This window comes from Hyalella azteca, unplaced genomic scaffold (genome assembly GCF_000764305.2).
Source record: "Hyalella azteca isolate HAZT.00-mixed unplaced genomic scaffold, Hazt_2.0.2 contig14966, whole genome shotgun sequence".
NCBI classification, from domain to species: domain Eukaryota; kingdom Metazoa; phylum Arthropoda; class Malacostraca; order Amphipoda; family Hyalellidae; genus Hyalella; species Hyalella azteca.
The window spans coordinates 112608-128407 of NW_025944832.1; the positions used below are offsets into that span (position 1 = coordinate 112608).

The window sequence follows — 15800 nt, forward strand, 5'->3', positions numbered from 1 at the left end:
GGCGCATCGTTTTCGGAATATGAAGTTTTCGGAAAAGTGATTAGCTGATGTTTATCAGTTTTAATAATCTGATGTTTTTGTTTGTTGTAACTGAAATAGAATCTTGCTTCGATGAAGTAAAGCACAGTTCGTCATGTAACGCAAAAAATGTTCATAATATATCCGCAAAATTGACACGTGATGATATTGAAAATTATTTTGAAGTGCATAATGTTATATAGGTTAATTATTAAGATTTTTTGAAGTTCTCGCGATTTGGGGAAATAAATTGAGGATATTTCCCTTCGTGCGGAATTATTACTGAAATTATAACAAGCGGAAAAATTTTGTGTATAAATCCGCCTTGATTCCTGTAACAATGCCATATAAATGTACATATATTTAGATTTAAAATTATTGTTTGGTTAGATATTAAACGGTAGAGCAATGAAATGAAACAATTTTTTTCCAATATCACATCGGGTTAATTTTTAGCAGTTGATGACGATAATTTGTGTAACATATGAATTCGTGGTTCCTACTTCGAGCATTATAGTCGGAAATTTTACAATTATAAATGAGGGATAATAAATAAAGAATAATCAAACAAATTATGATGTATTATTTTTTAGAATATTTAACATCGGATTAATATCAATGATTAAATATCCTGGGACAGTACTTCGATTGAAGCTAATGAATAATTATAAAATATGTTGACAAATTTCAACAAATTATAATATTTGTTGTTATTATACAAATATTTATTTTTATACAAAATACAATCAAATTATAATATTTGTTGACGATCACAATACCGACATCTACTCCTCGCTGGAGCTGTCGTCGGTTGAGGTCTCAGTTTGCGTAGTTGCCTGTGCTGTTGAAGGCGGCTGGTGCCACCTTCTGTGATGTCTGTATAAGTGGTCTTTCCGCTTGTAGGATGCCAGGCATATGTCGCACACATATGGCCGCAAAATCGAGTGCACCACTTGGTGGCGCTTTAAATCAACCCTGCACATGGAGAAATAACATAACATGTAACTGTAAATTACTTGTAACTTTTAACTGCACAAAATAAAACACAATTTCCAACATGCGAAAGTTTAACTGTACTCATACCTCCTATTAAATGCCGCTTGGCAATTACTACAGTTGAACTTTTTTTTCTTCGTATCCCCCTCTTCCTCCTCTGATACGGCATTATCTGAGCTCGGCCTTTCGCCTTCTTCCTCCTTGGTGGAGGAAGAATGATCTATTTCCTCATCGCTATTTTTTGGGCTAGATGAATGAGATTCTTCCTCATCGCTAGAGTTACGGTTTCCCATTTTTTCTGTTGAGAGACATGTTGGGGGTTTAGTAATGTAAAATTTTTATTATTATATTTATTATTATTATTTTTAAGTTTTTTTTAAATGAATGAATGTAATATTTTTATTACATTTTTCTTATTTAGAACTGTAAAGTGTTGTTTTATAATTTTAGGCAAAAAATATGCAATTGTGCAAAAGCAACCAAGGGTGGGTGCCTTGCCCCTAGCCCTTGGGCCAATTGCCCCAGGGGTGGGGCAATGGGCCCATTTTAACACTTTTTATAAAATAGTATTTCATTAAAAATTGACTAACTCTATAAGTGTCTAATTCACATCATACATTCCTCATTAGTTGTAACTTTAAACAAAACAAAGAACTACCTCGTTGCAATTGAAACTTTATCAAAAATTTAATTTAAAAATGGGAGGGGGGAAGATAATAAAATAATCTATATTGGCACTAATTATAAAGAACACTATTCCAAATGCACTCATACCTCAGAATAGCGTATACTGGTAGTGGTAGTCAGTCAGCCTCGGAAGTCAGACACAAAGTGCCTGACTTCCACAAAGTGCCTGAAGATATAAGACTGGCTAGGCCTTACGAAAGGAAAACATTACGACATTGTTGTCCACACGAGTGAGGAAAAAACGTTACACATCCTCTTTCTCAAGCCGAGTTCTCACTAGAACTTGGATACCTAGAATGCATGTCCGCAAGAAAGTTCTTAGAACCCTTAACATACTATATGTGGATAGAATAATCTTGCATTACAAAGCTCAGCGCATTCTAACAGTTGTAAGACAATTTTTCATTTAACCACATCGGTGGAGAGTGATCAGATCATATGATGAATTTACTACCGTATAAATGATCATGAAATTTTTCAATGACCCTTTTAATAGCTAACATTCTAATTCTATTGTCAAGTTCAACCATTGAACGATCAACTCAAAATTGTCTGCTCAGTCAAAAATTTGTCGGGAAAAGGATGTGCTTGACTTACAATGGAGCCTTCTATAGTGAAACTGTGCTGATTTTCAGAATTTAAATTCCAGCAAAAGAGAAATGGAGTAATCATTGATTAGTTTATTGCAATGTTTCCAATCTTTCGTAATTGCTCTACAAAAGATTTATATTATGTTCTTGTTTTAGTTATTCGGCCCATATTGTTTTAGTACACGATTCACATCACCATTCCCTTAAAGCTGTGATTAAAATTGAAAACTCAATTTATGTAATGTGTGTCCAATTCTGCTCGTCCAATTCATTTGTTAAGTTTCTATTGGGATGATTAAATAAATAATCGGACAAGTTTTGCAACAAATAATTGGTTATACAGGCCATCGCTTGAGTCATTCCATCGAATTTGTACTAATGTTGTCGCATGGATGTGTTACAACGCAGTTTTCTTAGTTTATAGCCGTGGCCCCTGGTGTTGGTTCTTGTTTCAAATTCTAGTAATCCTTCTGGGACCTTGTATAAGCCATGAGTATACTTGTAAGCTTCAATGAGGTCCCCACGCAGACGTCGATAACTGAGGCTTGGTAGCCTCAGTTATCGAGAATTAATTATATTATAGGGAATTAATGCAGTTTGTGATCGATTGGTGCAAACAATTTTAACTTGTGAACTTGATTTGTAATACATCCTGATAACAGCTCCTCTATTAGCTACCTTAGTCATCCCTCATCTTTGTTTGCAGCGTCCAATTTAAACTCGAATCATAAATTTTTCCTTTATTTAAAATTTAATTACTTTAATTCATTACAGTCAGGTGTAAAACTTAGCCAAGTTAATATGGGTAATATCTAAACAATTGTGCTTAATGTATACAAATTAACAACACTTCTGAGCACGCGTCACTCACAAATGTTGCATTACATGTACAATATACAGTTGTATACATATATAATGCTTCATGAGAATTTACCCAATGAAATGTCTGGTAGAGTGTGTAACCTCGATGAAGGAATCTACCTTGTAAACGTTTATATTAATCCTATAATTAGGAATTTGCCTCTAAACATGATATATCAAAAGTTGATATATCAAAAGTTGAGTTAACCCACGAAACTTTCTTGCGACCACACATGCATCTTACTTACAGAAGCCAATGTGCTTTTATAATGAATCATTCTTCGGCATCTAAGCTAAAAATTAATTTTTAAGCATTTAACATGAAGCTAAGCATTTAACATGAGAAGCTAAAGCTTTTCATGTTAAATTTCTTAGTCCAAGATGGGGTAAAATGCGGCGTCACATCAGCTGTATTGCTGATCTATTGTTGATGAGACGCAAATTTACTTTTTTGTTCTCGGTCTTCGCACCCTATTTATTCAAATTTATTTACGTATGTCAATAATTCTTTTCGAATCGCATATTCATTCATTTAAAAATTTCAGTTAGATAGATAATCCCCCAGTATGTTTTTTTATCTTGTTCTAACATTCCGCACTTTAGCACAAATTAGTCATCTCCCCGACTAGGCGAGTTTTTTTCAGTCTGCGCTGCAACGTCATTACGTAAGTGCGATAAACATTAAGTGAAATGATGGAATTTTCACTGGAAGGCCACGGCAGCATGATTTAATACAAGTTAATAAATTAAAGTATCTATACAAGAATGTTCGCATGTATTAAACTCAAGTACTGAGTTTAATATCGTTAAATGAACCTATTGTGAGTCAAGAATAACTTAAACCTGGTTAATCTTAAAAGACTGGCTACTGTAGCGCAGTACTAGCGGCTCCAAGTTGAGATGAGTCAGTCATGGGTTTGAGCTTGGGAGAGCTCAATTTATTTCTCTGCGTCGCTGATAAGCAGCGCATGATGGGCGTCGAAGGTGGTGCATCATCGTGGCCGTGGGCGGTGTCTAGAACAAACACCGGTTACCAGTTACTTGGGGGAGGATTTGCTGTATAGCGGTAGTCAAAGACTCTCGCACCCAGTGACATAAATCGAGTCCCTCGATCTTAGGACAGTTTTTTTCTATGAAGCTCAGCTCATATGGTCAGCTCAGTCATTTATTTATCCAGTTCTGGTTAGTAAATGGGTATTTTGCTTGTTCATGGTAATGTTTGATTGAAAAAAAAAATTTAGCTGGTCAGCGAGCCAGTGATGGAACTAAAACTACCTATGACCTTAGTTCAATGAAAAACTGATCTATCAACTTCCACTCTCTGACTTGAGGGATCTCAAATGATCGTCTGAGTTTCAGTTGTCAGAAGAATAAAAAAAATGTGATCCAATTATTAATTGGTCATTTTGCTCAAGCCTGATCGCAATGACTAGATTCGTGAGCGAACACGATGTCGAATTTGTCTATTTTATGTGAAAGCAATTAAGTGTTCTACCTACTCCGAAATTTCCAATTATTTCCTAAATGAGCTTAGAGACTTTTTGGAATCATCACCTGATATTAGGCGGACGATTAACCTAAGCTGATATAGCATGAGCTTTTCCGGGATTTGAAGAAGCGAATGAAGCCTGAGGTTTGGACTAAGTTCTTCATATGCTCACTATCTTTGTCGTTAATGTTCTCTCTCCAACAGTTCTTTAGTTCACAGAACTTTGTTTTAGTTCACAGAACTTTCAATAACTGAAACAATTTTAAGTAAATTCACTGAACATCGGCACTGCAGAAACGTTTAAGCAATATCTCGCAACAACTGCGCCGCATTCTTAGCATTCTTAACATCTATGCATAATACACGTTCAATATTACCTATGTTCAATATTACCTACTTTATTCAAAATGACCTCTGAAAATTCCGATTATTTATGTTTTTCAATGGAATAAAACGTAGAAATTCGCTAAGTGTTTCCGTGATGAAACGCATAGGTTTTTATTTCTTCTCGCTCCAATGTATTTATAATGAATTTAATTCTGTCGGACGATCGGAAAATTGCTATGAATTTTCAATTTTATCAATTTCACTTATTTGTCTTTACAGATCTCCAAGTATTACCTCGTTCAGTTTTTTGTTTTGTGGTAAACAGAGCATTTTGGCAAAATTTTTTATGTCCTGACTAATTTCACCGTCTATATTCTATTGTTTACGTTCAAGATTGGGGTCAGCTTATATAGAACAGGTCTCTTGCCCCACTATCTCTGACGCCCGATATCAGGCCGGTCTCGCCCTCGATATTCCAAGCTGCAAGAGACGTGATCTCTTCACCGACTCGTGGCTTGTATACCTCAAACTACTCCACATCAAATAACTGTACATCAAGTAACTGTACCCTCAAATTATTGTAGAGCAAATGATTTTTCATCAAATAATTGTATATTAAATTACAAGGATTCTTTCATGGCTCGTCACTGGTTCTTCTGTCAACACGCGCCTCGAGTTTCCAACAGAAGGTTTCTCTAGACTCTTGTGTTCGTTGAGATGACTTCTCTATCAGAATTATTTTCACTTATTAATATTATTACTGACAGAATTTTTGTCAACAGAAACCATGACATCGTTTCAGGTATGAATTTAAATTTATAGTAAAAATTTTTGTGAACTGCCCAGCTCATTATTTCAAAGAAAATATTTTAGGCTGCCAGCACCGAACTGCGGCATAATGTAGAAAATTATTTCAAATCACATGTCGTTTGCGACGCTCTTACCGCTCTATATATGGCACGATGGTAGCAGCTTGTTGCTGCTGCTGCATGGGTTCGAAGCAGGGAACTTTGTTAGCAGTTCGTAGTGCACTTCTGCTACCAAATGTGTGTTGGGGCACTATAGATATTCATTTATACGTCAGTTGAGTGAAAACTGTAGAGCTTCTTATGGTTTTGCTGGAAGTACTTTACAGGCTTTGAGATCTGCAGCACTCTGAAGCATCATACTAAAAGATACGTTTCGGCATTGTATGAACGGAATTGACTACGGAATTCCTGAAAAAATCTTAATGAATAATAGCAATATATCATTCAAAATTTCATCACAGTTCAAGCAATTTTGGCTGTGAGTAACAATTATATTTTTGGTCTAGACTTCATTTCTTTCTGACATAAAATAAAATCCACTCAGGGCTTTTTCTTGGCTACTAAGAGACTAGAGTGCATCAACGGTTGTCACATTTATAAGTTTATAGTTCCGAACTTGGTTTTTGTTTCAAAAAGTTTTAAAGGTAATACAAGTTGGCATTTACGCAGAATTGATGAATTAAACCTCCTATACGGGATCATTAAAAACCGCGCACATGCGAGGTTTGCAATGTTATTTGATTGTGTTATTAGCTGCCGAAAGTATTCGCTCTTGAAAATTACTTATATTGAAGTAAGGGTATCAACTCAAGCATTTGAATCGAGTTCAAATTAAAAGGTAATTTAAAGATTGAAAATAATTTTGGTTCAACCGCCACCCCCCAGGTAAACTTGAATAGCAAGTGCACTACCACAGCTCTGAAAAAAATTCTTAACGATAATATCTGCTTGACGATGATATCTCGCTGCCGAGATATCAGTTGCATCAATTTTCGTTAAAAATGAAGCTGAGTGCACGCCAATATATCTATGGATCGCAATCTGTATATAAGCTATTTACCTAGTTCTTGCCAGTAAACATCTGGCAGCATCACGAGTCGGCTGCAGAGCCCTGAGGAACTTTTTGGGGCGTCAGCTAATATAAAGTTATACATTATTTATAGTTGTGTATAGTTATAGTTTATACAGCTGCACTTATCCAGCCAAGACGTAACAGGCTTTGCGAGAAAGTTAAAGGCAGGCTTTGCGGGAAAGGATTTGCCATATATTGTTATTACGACAGCAAGATGCATTGCATGGGAATTGACTGCCTGGGCATCAGATTGAATATTTTTTGAGTCGTCTAACTGCAGACGTCGACTCAACATTTGTACACACGTTCTCTGGAGAGTTAAGTAAAACCAAATAAATGCTCACAGTGTAAAAATTGAAAATAAATTGTTTCAACTGAATTTCTTGGATGGGGGTCAGAGGTACGTTAATGGGTATGTAAATGGAAGATGGAGCAGGAGATTATTAATAATTTTCGGTCAGTGCACATTCAATCAGTCTTGAGGTGTTGAACGGAAAATAAGACATAAAAATGGTGTACGTTAACAACCAGAATCAAACCAACTTTATTAGAATGTCGAAAATTTTTGAAACAAAAGCAAGTCGAAATGAAATGAAAGTAACACGGCTACTCCTAAGTGCAAGAATAGATAAATTGGATATACAAGCAAGAGATATAAATTAACATTGTAAATAACTGCTCTGATTGTTTTAAATTTCCAATTGATGTGTGGCGATCTCTGTATTTTTGACAGAGATTTTACCGGTTATAGCAAGTTCTTCATTCTGTATGAATTAATCAGGGCTAATAACCGAAAGTGATCTCGAATCCTGAATAGTACAAATACATTCACCCTCGTTACTCTTGATGGTATTTCCAATAATACAATTCCGTTGGTCTGAGAATTCCATTGCAAAGGATCCATATACATCAGGATCCGCATCAAATGAAGATACATGGGTCTTCCACGAATTATTATGAATAATTAAGAACACGTTATTTTTTCTGCGTCTCTCTCAACAATTATTAATAGATGTTCAAAGCTTGATCGCGCCTCCCCAATAATATCCCTTGATTCATTTTGTTGTTTCTGTATTTTTTTAATTAATTAATTTAACAATAAGTAAAGAAAATTAACTTCGTTCGGATTCAAGAAAATGAAAACACATAATTTTGTTGTTGGGCGCAGCAAGGCTTCATTAAATATTGTAAAACAATTTCATTCGTAAAAAGGGCTTATAATCAGGTTATAAAATTAAGACATTAATACATCGGGAGAAATATCATGGACATGCATTGGCTATCTATTAAAAGAATCTAAAATATTTTTTTAGCAAACGTTCTCGGGGTATTTTGAATTTTTTTCTACATTGCTATTTAATGAAACGAAACACCTTCCTTGTTCGTTGAATGAGAGAGCAGAAATGAAATATTAAGCCACTGAACACTCTAAACCACTCGTGCAAGTTTGCACTACTTTCCTCTGCACACGGGCATTTGAATTATTATTTGCCCTTTCTACGCGGCACTTTCTTCTTATTTATATTCTTTACAAAGTTACCCGACTCTCCGAAGAAATAATCCAGCATCTGTCGCCTCAACTCGAGACTTTCTAACAAGCTCAGTCGTGCTGCGAGATAGCATTGTTTTCGCCTCACTTCCGGGTATGCGTGTGACTTTGCTTCTTACTTATTCACGGTATCTTACAGCCACGAAAAACTCATGGATTTATTTTCAAAATAATCGCATGAAAGTATCGAGTTTTCGTACAATCATACACGTGATAATTTGTCCATAACTTACACTTATTCACTTCATACTGAAATGCCTGCATCAATTGATATGCTGCCTCGCTTGTGGAACCATCGTGATGTGTGTTCAGGTATCTGGATATTACAGGTGTTGACGAACTCATTTTGGCGTCCTCAATTACTCAGGCTGTGTGTGATCTCCGCCGCATGATTGGTGTCGCAATGATTGCCGAAGCACAAGCCGAGTGTCATTTAATACAATCTTGCAACGGGCGCCGATTGAAAATCGGTGTCGACCATATAATCACTGGCCGCCAAATTTTCGACGGCCAACCGCCAGAAACTTAATTATTGGAAATATTGAATAATCGTGATTACAGAACACGTCGTTAAATACGGATTTTCTTCATTTAGAAACATATCTTCAATCAATAATATTGTGTTTTGGCTGAACCCAGGACCCACCTGTTGTAATGTCACAGTATTCAATAAATGTTGAAATTGCAAGCTTATCAATCACCTTCTCACGTCGGAAAAGGCACATTCCTACTTTTTCTTATAAATTTAATCCTAGTCATAGCATGGCCTTACGATCTATGGGCCATGGCCCATAGGGGCCATGGCCCATTACCATGGGCCTATGTCTTCAACGCCGACACTTCTATTCTATGCATTTGTACGTCAGGTCGCAGGCGAGCTAACCAATCAAATTTAAATCTATACTCCAATTAACTGCGAGACTAATGCGCTTCCAGTGGGGTTTATTTTTGTCATAAAAAGCTTATGTGATGAAATTCTATCTCTATTTGATGAAATGCAAGGAGGATCATAATTAATCTGTGATAACTTAATGTAACCTATTTAATGCTCTTCTATATTATGTTTCTAGTTTCATTTGACTAATGCTATAAACGTGAGCTCAGCTTTCGAATAAAAACAGGTTCTTCATGTCAAGGTCACAATAATTTAAACTATTGAATAACTTCATTTAAAACTCTCGCTGCTTCCATTTTCTGATCCATGAACCGTATTTAAACTTCAGGCGAAGGCATTGATGAATTCATCTGGTTCGCGTCTCCCAGCGACACCAGAAATCTAAACTTTGCTGCACAACGAAGCGTCGGTTCGCTGCGACTTACGCGGCGTTAAATCTGCGCACCGTAAAAACTTTCCTTGGATCCAAAAACTCCAATTCAAGTCCGATCTCTGAAAGTTGCCACTGCAGCTGCCAAAGTTACATTTTCTGAGGCACCATAAATGATTCTTGATCAAGCCGTCGCCGGGGCAAATCTCTGGGTGATGATCGTAAGAAATATATTATTTGTAACCTTACTTTTTTGCGACAATTCATTCTTATTCATTTGATTGTGGCGATAAGTTTTTGAATTTATTAGATAAACTTTATATCAGCATTATTTATTTTTAGATATTTTATACGCGTTACTTTATTTTAAGACATCGTAAATATGTAAAAAAACATGAAGTAGCCAGTTTAGTTTGAATATATACTAGAAAATTAAATTCGAACAAAATAGATAACAATTTTATATTACTTCTTTTAAAGTAATCTAGAATCAATGAACAGAGATAGATCATCGGCTTCAACGATGCCGATGAACGATTGAATAAAAAATAATTTATAATTGATATGAATTTCCGTAATTGCGTTTGGAAAAGGTCTGCATCACAGATCCATGATCGATTAATTATATCATCACCTGACTCAACGCCCAATGCAGTGAATTAGGCAACAGTCGTAAATCTGAGACATGGATAAAATTCATCACAGTAAATTTTGTCTGTTGTATTGAATTTAATATTCAATTACAATGCAATAGTGCTGCATGATTGACTTGCTTCGTGGAAGTGGCAGCGTCTTTCATTCGTGACAGAAAAATTGCAGATTATTTCCCAGACTCGGTTCAATGTATCTATTCAGCTTCATGAAAATCTTTAAATTATAAATAAACATGTTCATTTATATTGTATTAAAAAAAATGTTTATTTACGTTCAGGCCGAACTTAATACCTGCAAACAAGAACAACTTCGCAGAAAGAATCCGCGCGCTCGACTGGCGCGCCGACCTGTGAGAATAAATATGCATTGCCCAGCGAATTAACAACATTTTTATGCGTAAGTTTATAAGAGAAGCGCTGCTCTAAACAGAACTTCTGCCGGTATCTTGATATTGGAGAGCTACCAAACTTTCCGTTCAGGTGTAACAAAAGCAATTTTCCGGCTGTTTTGCAAAAAACTTAGGTAATTGTGAAAATCTATTTGGAAGCTTTGTGAGCGGACACTCAGAGAGGAGTTGTGGTGTGCAAATTTCGGCCATGAAATTTTTCTGCATATTTTGAAAATTTGTTCAAGTTACACCAATTATTTAAGTTTAGGTGCGAAAACCAAACGCAGTCGGCATCTGCCCCTGAACATTCGTTTTCACAGTTTTTCAATTAAATTCACAGATCATTCATAGTTTTTCAGTCGTTTGAGAAAGTTTGAATGGGCAACACCGATTTTTTCTATCTGTGCAATGAAGCAACTTCTTGGACTGTCAGTATATAAAGAAATACTTAGGTTATTTATTTTTGGCGTACAATGCTGGTCTTTTATCATGATTGCAATTTATTTTTTTAAAGTTATATATCGTTACTCAAAATTTTTGTGAATAACATGCTTGTTATGTTTTCAAACTCTTCAGTTGTATCCTTGGTAGAATGAATAAGTTGAGAAATACACAACGAACATTCAATCGCCCCGAAGATAACTTTTATTCTCGTCTCAGTTGCATTTTTTAGAAGAACAATTAATAAACTGGATAGATGTTCGGCTTTTTATATTTTGCTTGTCAAGCGTGACAATTAATATCATAACTGGAATATTTTCCTAATTTGATTCCTGCAGACTCGATCAACTTGATACACATGCGGGCTTGTGGTCTTTATGTGTGGTCATGTAACATAATGCTCTGTGACAGCCCTGGCATGGCCTTGTCACGGCCCTGTCACGGCCCTGGCATGGCCCTGTCACGGCCTTATTGGCTTGGCCTTTTCACGGCCCTAAAGTGACACTGCCATGCCTGACGCTCCTTACAGGACTTATTCATGTCACTAAGATTAACACATAGCTGAGATTTACTTGTAAATGTGAAATACTTCATTACTGTTAAAAAACGATTCATATAGTTTAAGCTGGAGGTGGATAGTGTTCCACGACTTTTCTTGAATTCATTCGTTATCTCGTATTCACATTGACTGAATACAAGCTTTTAGTCCATGATGTAAGGAAGCTTTGAAGGTAAAAACTTGAATGGCTTGCATGGCCCTGTCACAGCCCAGGCATGGCCCTGTCACAGCCCAGGCATGGCCCTGTCACGGCCCAGGCATTGCCCTGTCACAGCTCAGGCATGGCCCTGTCAGGGCCCTGGCACAGCCTTGGCACGGCCTTGTCGCGGCCCTGTCACGGCCCTGGCACGGCCCTGGTATGGCCTTTTTACGGCCCTAAATTAACACTGCTATGCCTGACGCTCCTTATACAGGACTTGTTCATATCACTAAGATTAAGACATAGCTGAGATTTACTTGCAATTGTGAAGTACTTTATTACTGTTTTTAATACGATTCATATAGTTTACGCTGGAGGTGTAAAGTGTACCTGGACTTTTCTTAAAATTCGTTCGTAACAGTCGTTATCTCGTGTGTCTCGTATTCTCCTTGACTGAATATAAGCTTTTAGTCTAAGAAGTAAGGAAGCTTTGAAGGTAAAAACTTGAATGGCTTGCAGAGATGAGCGTCGAAAACGACAAAAAATAATTTGTTGAGCGTTGTTCTATCGAAATGAAAGAAATTTTGCATATTTCAGCAAATCATTTGATATAATTTTGCACCTTCTTTCAATATTTGTAACGTCAAATTATCTCAACTTTCGCATTTAGATAATTGCATGAAATGCACTACATTTGACCGCGTTGGTATGCAAGCAGTTGCATGCAAAACAGCCAGCCAGATGACTTGCTACTGCTGCAGATGACTAATTGCTACGGCCGTAACTGCTGCCTCATGCTGCGCTCGACCTAGAAGCTGCCACACTTTCACTCTCGGACAACAGCTGCTCCCAGTGACCCCGTCGGCGCCAATCCTTCACAAGAAGCCATGCATGAATTTCAAGATGTTTGCAACACAAATGAATTATGCTTCGACCAACGGCGCATGGGCATGAGTTGACTTCCTACCTTTAACTCGTCACTCCCAAGAGATTTTTTCTCACAATTGCAGTCTATTTTGGTCTTCGTAAACGTGCAAATTAATGGTCTACTTCTGCAGCACTGTTCGGTTAGTTTGACTGTTTAATTTTTCGGTGAACATTTACTGTATTTTTATATATTTAGGGTAGAGCCCTTCACTTAGACAAGTTTGGTTAAAAATAATGCATGTTTTATTGAGAACTTCTTGTGAGTTTAATTTGTCAAGCTTTCTGATGAAAGGTACAATAATAGGGTCAATATGTCTTAAAATTTGTCTATAAATTTTTATGTAAATAATCCCATTCAAGCTTTGACAGTAATTGTTTGAATTTGTGTATTTATATGCATTTCGCTTATATTGCTGCAATCTTGATACGTACATCATCAATGACTTTTATGTACACGTTTAGTGCCTCTGCAATCGCTACTCTCGGCCTGCGGTGATGTAAAAATGCACACTCAGTAAAATGAGCGAGACATTGTCCAAAGTGCAATGCACCTAACCCCCTTGTGCTAGTCGTCCGGACCCAGTTGGCCCGACAAACGGACGTGTTAGTGCTCCGTTCGCTCTCTGCGTTTAAGAAAGTGTGTCACAATATAGACAATGTGACCCATCAATTTTCAGAGTGTACTTTAGAAGCGCAGACGTAGTGTATATAACCGCTCACGCACTGCCGGAGGATGTGAGTGAAATGCCCTCTGTCGGATTGACCGTTTTTAGCGTCGCTATAAAAATAGGCGCAACTTTGAGAAAGTTCATCGCAAACGTGACCGCTTCGTTCATGTCGGTGACCGGAAATTCGCTAACAGTGCAGGTACGTACAGTGGAGGCATGAGCACGACAAGCGCGCTCTTTCTCTGTCTAGCGCTTACCCTGCGTTCTCGTAAATAACGGTTGGTGTAAAATACAGTTATTTGAATATAATTTTTCTCATTCTAGAGTATTATTTTCCTATGTTATACATTATTACCATACTGGCATTTATGATAACCCTGTGGCTGAGCTTTTCATCACTATGCTCTTAACACATAGATTGAATCCTGCTTCGTCCAATTCAACGAAGCTTAACTGGAGGTAAAGCAGCGACAAACATACACACTTTGCATTGTTTGCCGACTCAGCGACTTCCTAGCTGACGAAACAATTCCCAAGTTGCTTACACGCCGCAGGAAAAAATTGTTGTGCTTCAATTTCTCATCGAAACATTGGGAAATGACGAACAATCGTACGTTATTTCCCAGTTGGATATGGAGCAAGGCATCGAATTGCAGTGTATGTTACAAATGCATAAAGATTTGAAGACGATTTTAATTATTGGGATGTTATAGATTACGTACTAGACCATTTTTTAAATTGAAAGTGTAGGAAGGGTACGGATATTGGTTATTTTCTTCAAATTGTTAATATGCTTGAAATATCTACACTTCTTTTTCAACGGTCACTCCTATGATAGTTATAAGCGGTGGTCGTGATTTTTATATTGTATAGATTACTAGAATGACAGAGGAGTTACTGATGACTTTGTTGCTAAAATGCATCGTAATTTAGAATGCATCTCGAGATCAACGGAACTCATTCTAAAGGACTGTCAAGATGTTTTATATATTATGATGAGTTTTCTTGTTATGACCCATCAAAAATGCCGTATCTAACGTCAAAAATATATCTTAACTACTCTGCTTCTAATTGTATCACAATTTCGCAAGACTAAGCTTAGAAAGCAAGCATAGAAAGTCAGCATAGAAAAGTATAAATGTCTTGTCCAATAAATCTTGCGAAAATCCCTTCTTTTCAGGTTTTACAACGAAAACTCCCGTGCTAATACTGTCTCTATCAATGCTTTCAGCTCAGTTCTCCCTCATGCTTTCGGGTAAAAAGAAGAAATAAATTTTTACCTCAACGTATTGGCGACAATACTCAAACAGCGTCACTACATTTGAAAAAAACTTATTTTTTCGAGAGTAGGATTTCGCGTTTTAGGAAGCTTTTAGCGCTGCCGAGTTAAAACATGCACGTATTTTTATTACTGCCTGAGGGCAGCGGCCGAGGGTTCCTTCAGACGTCCTCAGCCAGTAATCTGCCGTAAGGCACGAGGGAAGGAAGTGTGTGTCTTGTTTGTCCTGTGCTGCTGATTGAGACCAGCTGGCTGTCCTACCTGCTTTCCCGCTTCTGAGCAAACTTGTAGGTTGAAGTTATCCGAGGCGGAAGTGGATTACGGAGCGTGTTGGTTGCAGGGCAAACGATGACCAAATTTGCCGCAAATTCAGACTGTGATGGAGTCACCAAGTGACATAACTTTATAGTGAATGTCGGAACTTGTTAGATTGAATCCTGCTCACCATTAGTAGAGGGATTTATGTCGAAGGCTGCGAATGCCATGCAAAAATTTTAGTAATCGATTCCATAAAAATAGCAATTGTAAGTCCTCACAAGCTTGTTTTAGTTATCAGTAGCGATTTTTCCTTAAGGCAAAACGCATTATATACTCATTCCCCTTCCCCAAATTATAAAGTTTTCCATCCAAAACAAACTCAAAATTTGCACATTTAAAAAATAATAACCAATTAATACAGGCGGAACTTGCGAAGCTTGCATTGTTTCTAAACGCAGGAACTAACTTTTTTATTTTATATTTAATTTCTAAAAGTATTGTTTTCCGCAGAGTGTGGTTCGAAACCAGTGTTGTACTTGAACCCTATAGCTTTAATCGGGAGAAACTTTATTAAGGAGCATAAACATACTGTAATCCTATATATATGATTTTGAATCGTACCTGAAACAAGCGAAAATGATCACGATTTTCAGTTTGCTCACTTTGCGAAAGAATATGATGTCACGCAACAGTGATGATAACTCAAATAGAATATTAAGTCATCAATCATTCCTTATTCTTGAGTTTAAGATACTGAGACTGAATGAATTTAGGGTTCTTGCGTTTAACTGAAATTGGACGAACAAATTCAGTTGAAGATTTTC

The 15800-nt window shown here is 36.9% G+C and overlaps 1 protein-coding gene and 1 long non-coding RNA gene across 3 annotated transcripts in view; one reads left to right on the forward strand and one right to left on the reverse strand.

Annotated features, from left to right (window-relative positions):
- Positions 1-15800, forward strand: part of LOC108666853 (neprilysin-2) — a 61359-nt gene that overhangs the window by 22873 nt on the left and 22686 nt on the right. The gene's annotated exons all lie outside the window — the stretch shown is intronic.
- LOC108666854 lies at positions 772-1838 on the reverse strand. The gene is made up of 3 exons (XR_001930522.2): positions 1789-1838; positions 1102-1312; positions 772-993 (listed from the first exon to the last, which is right to left on the reverse strand). It is a non-coding gene; the product is annotated as an uncharacterized LOC108666854 (long non-coding RNA).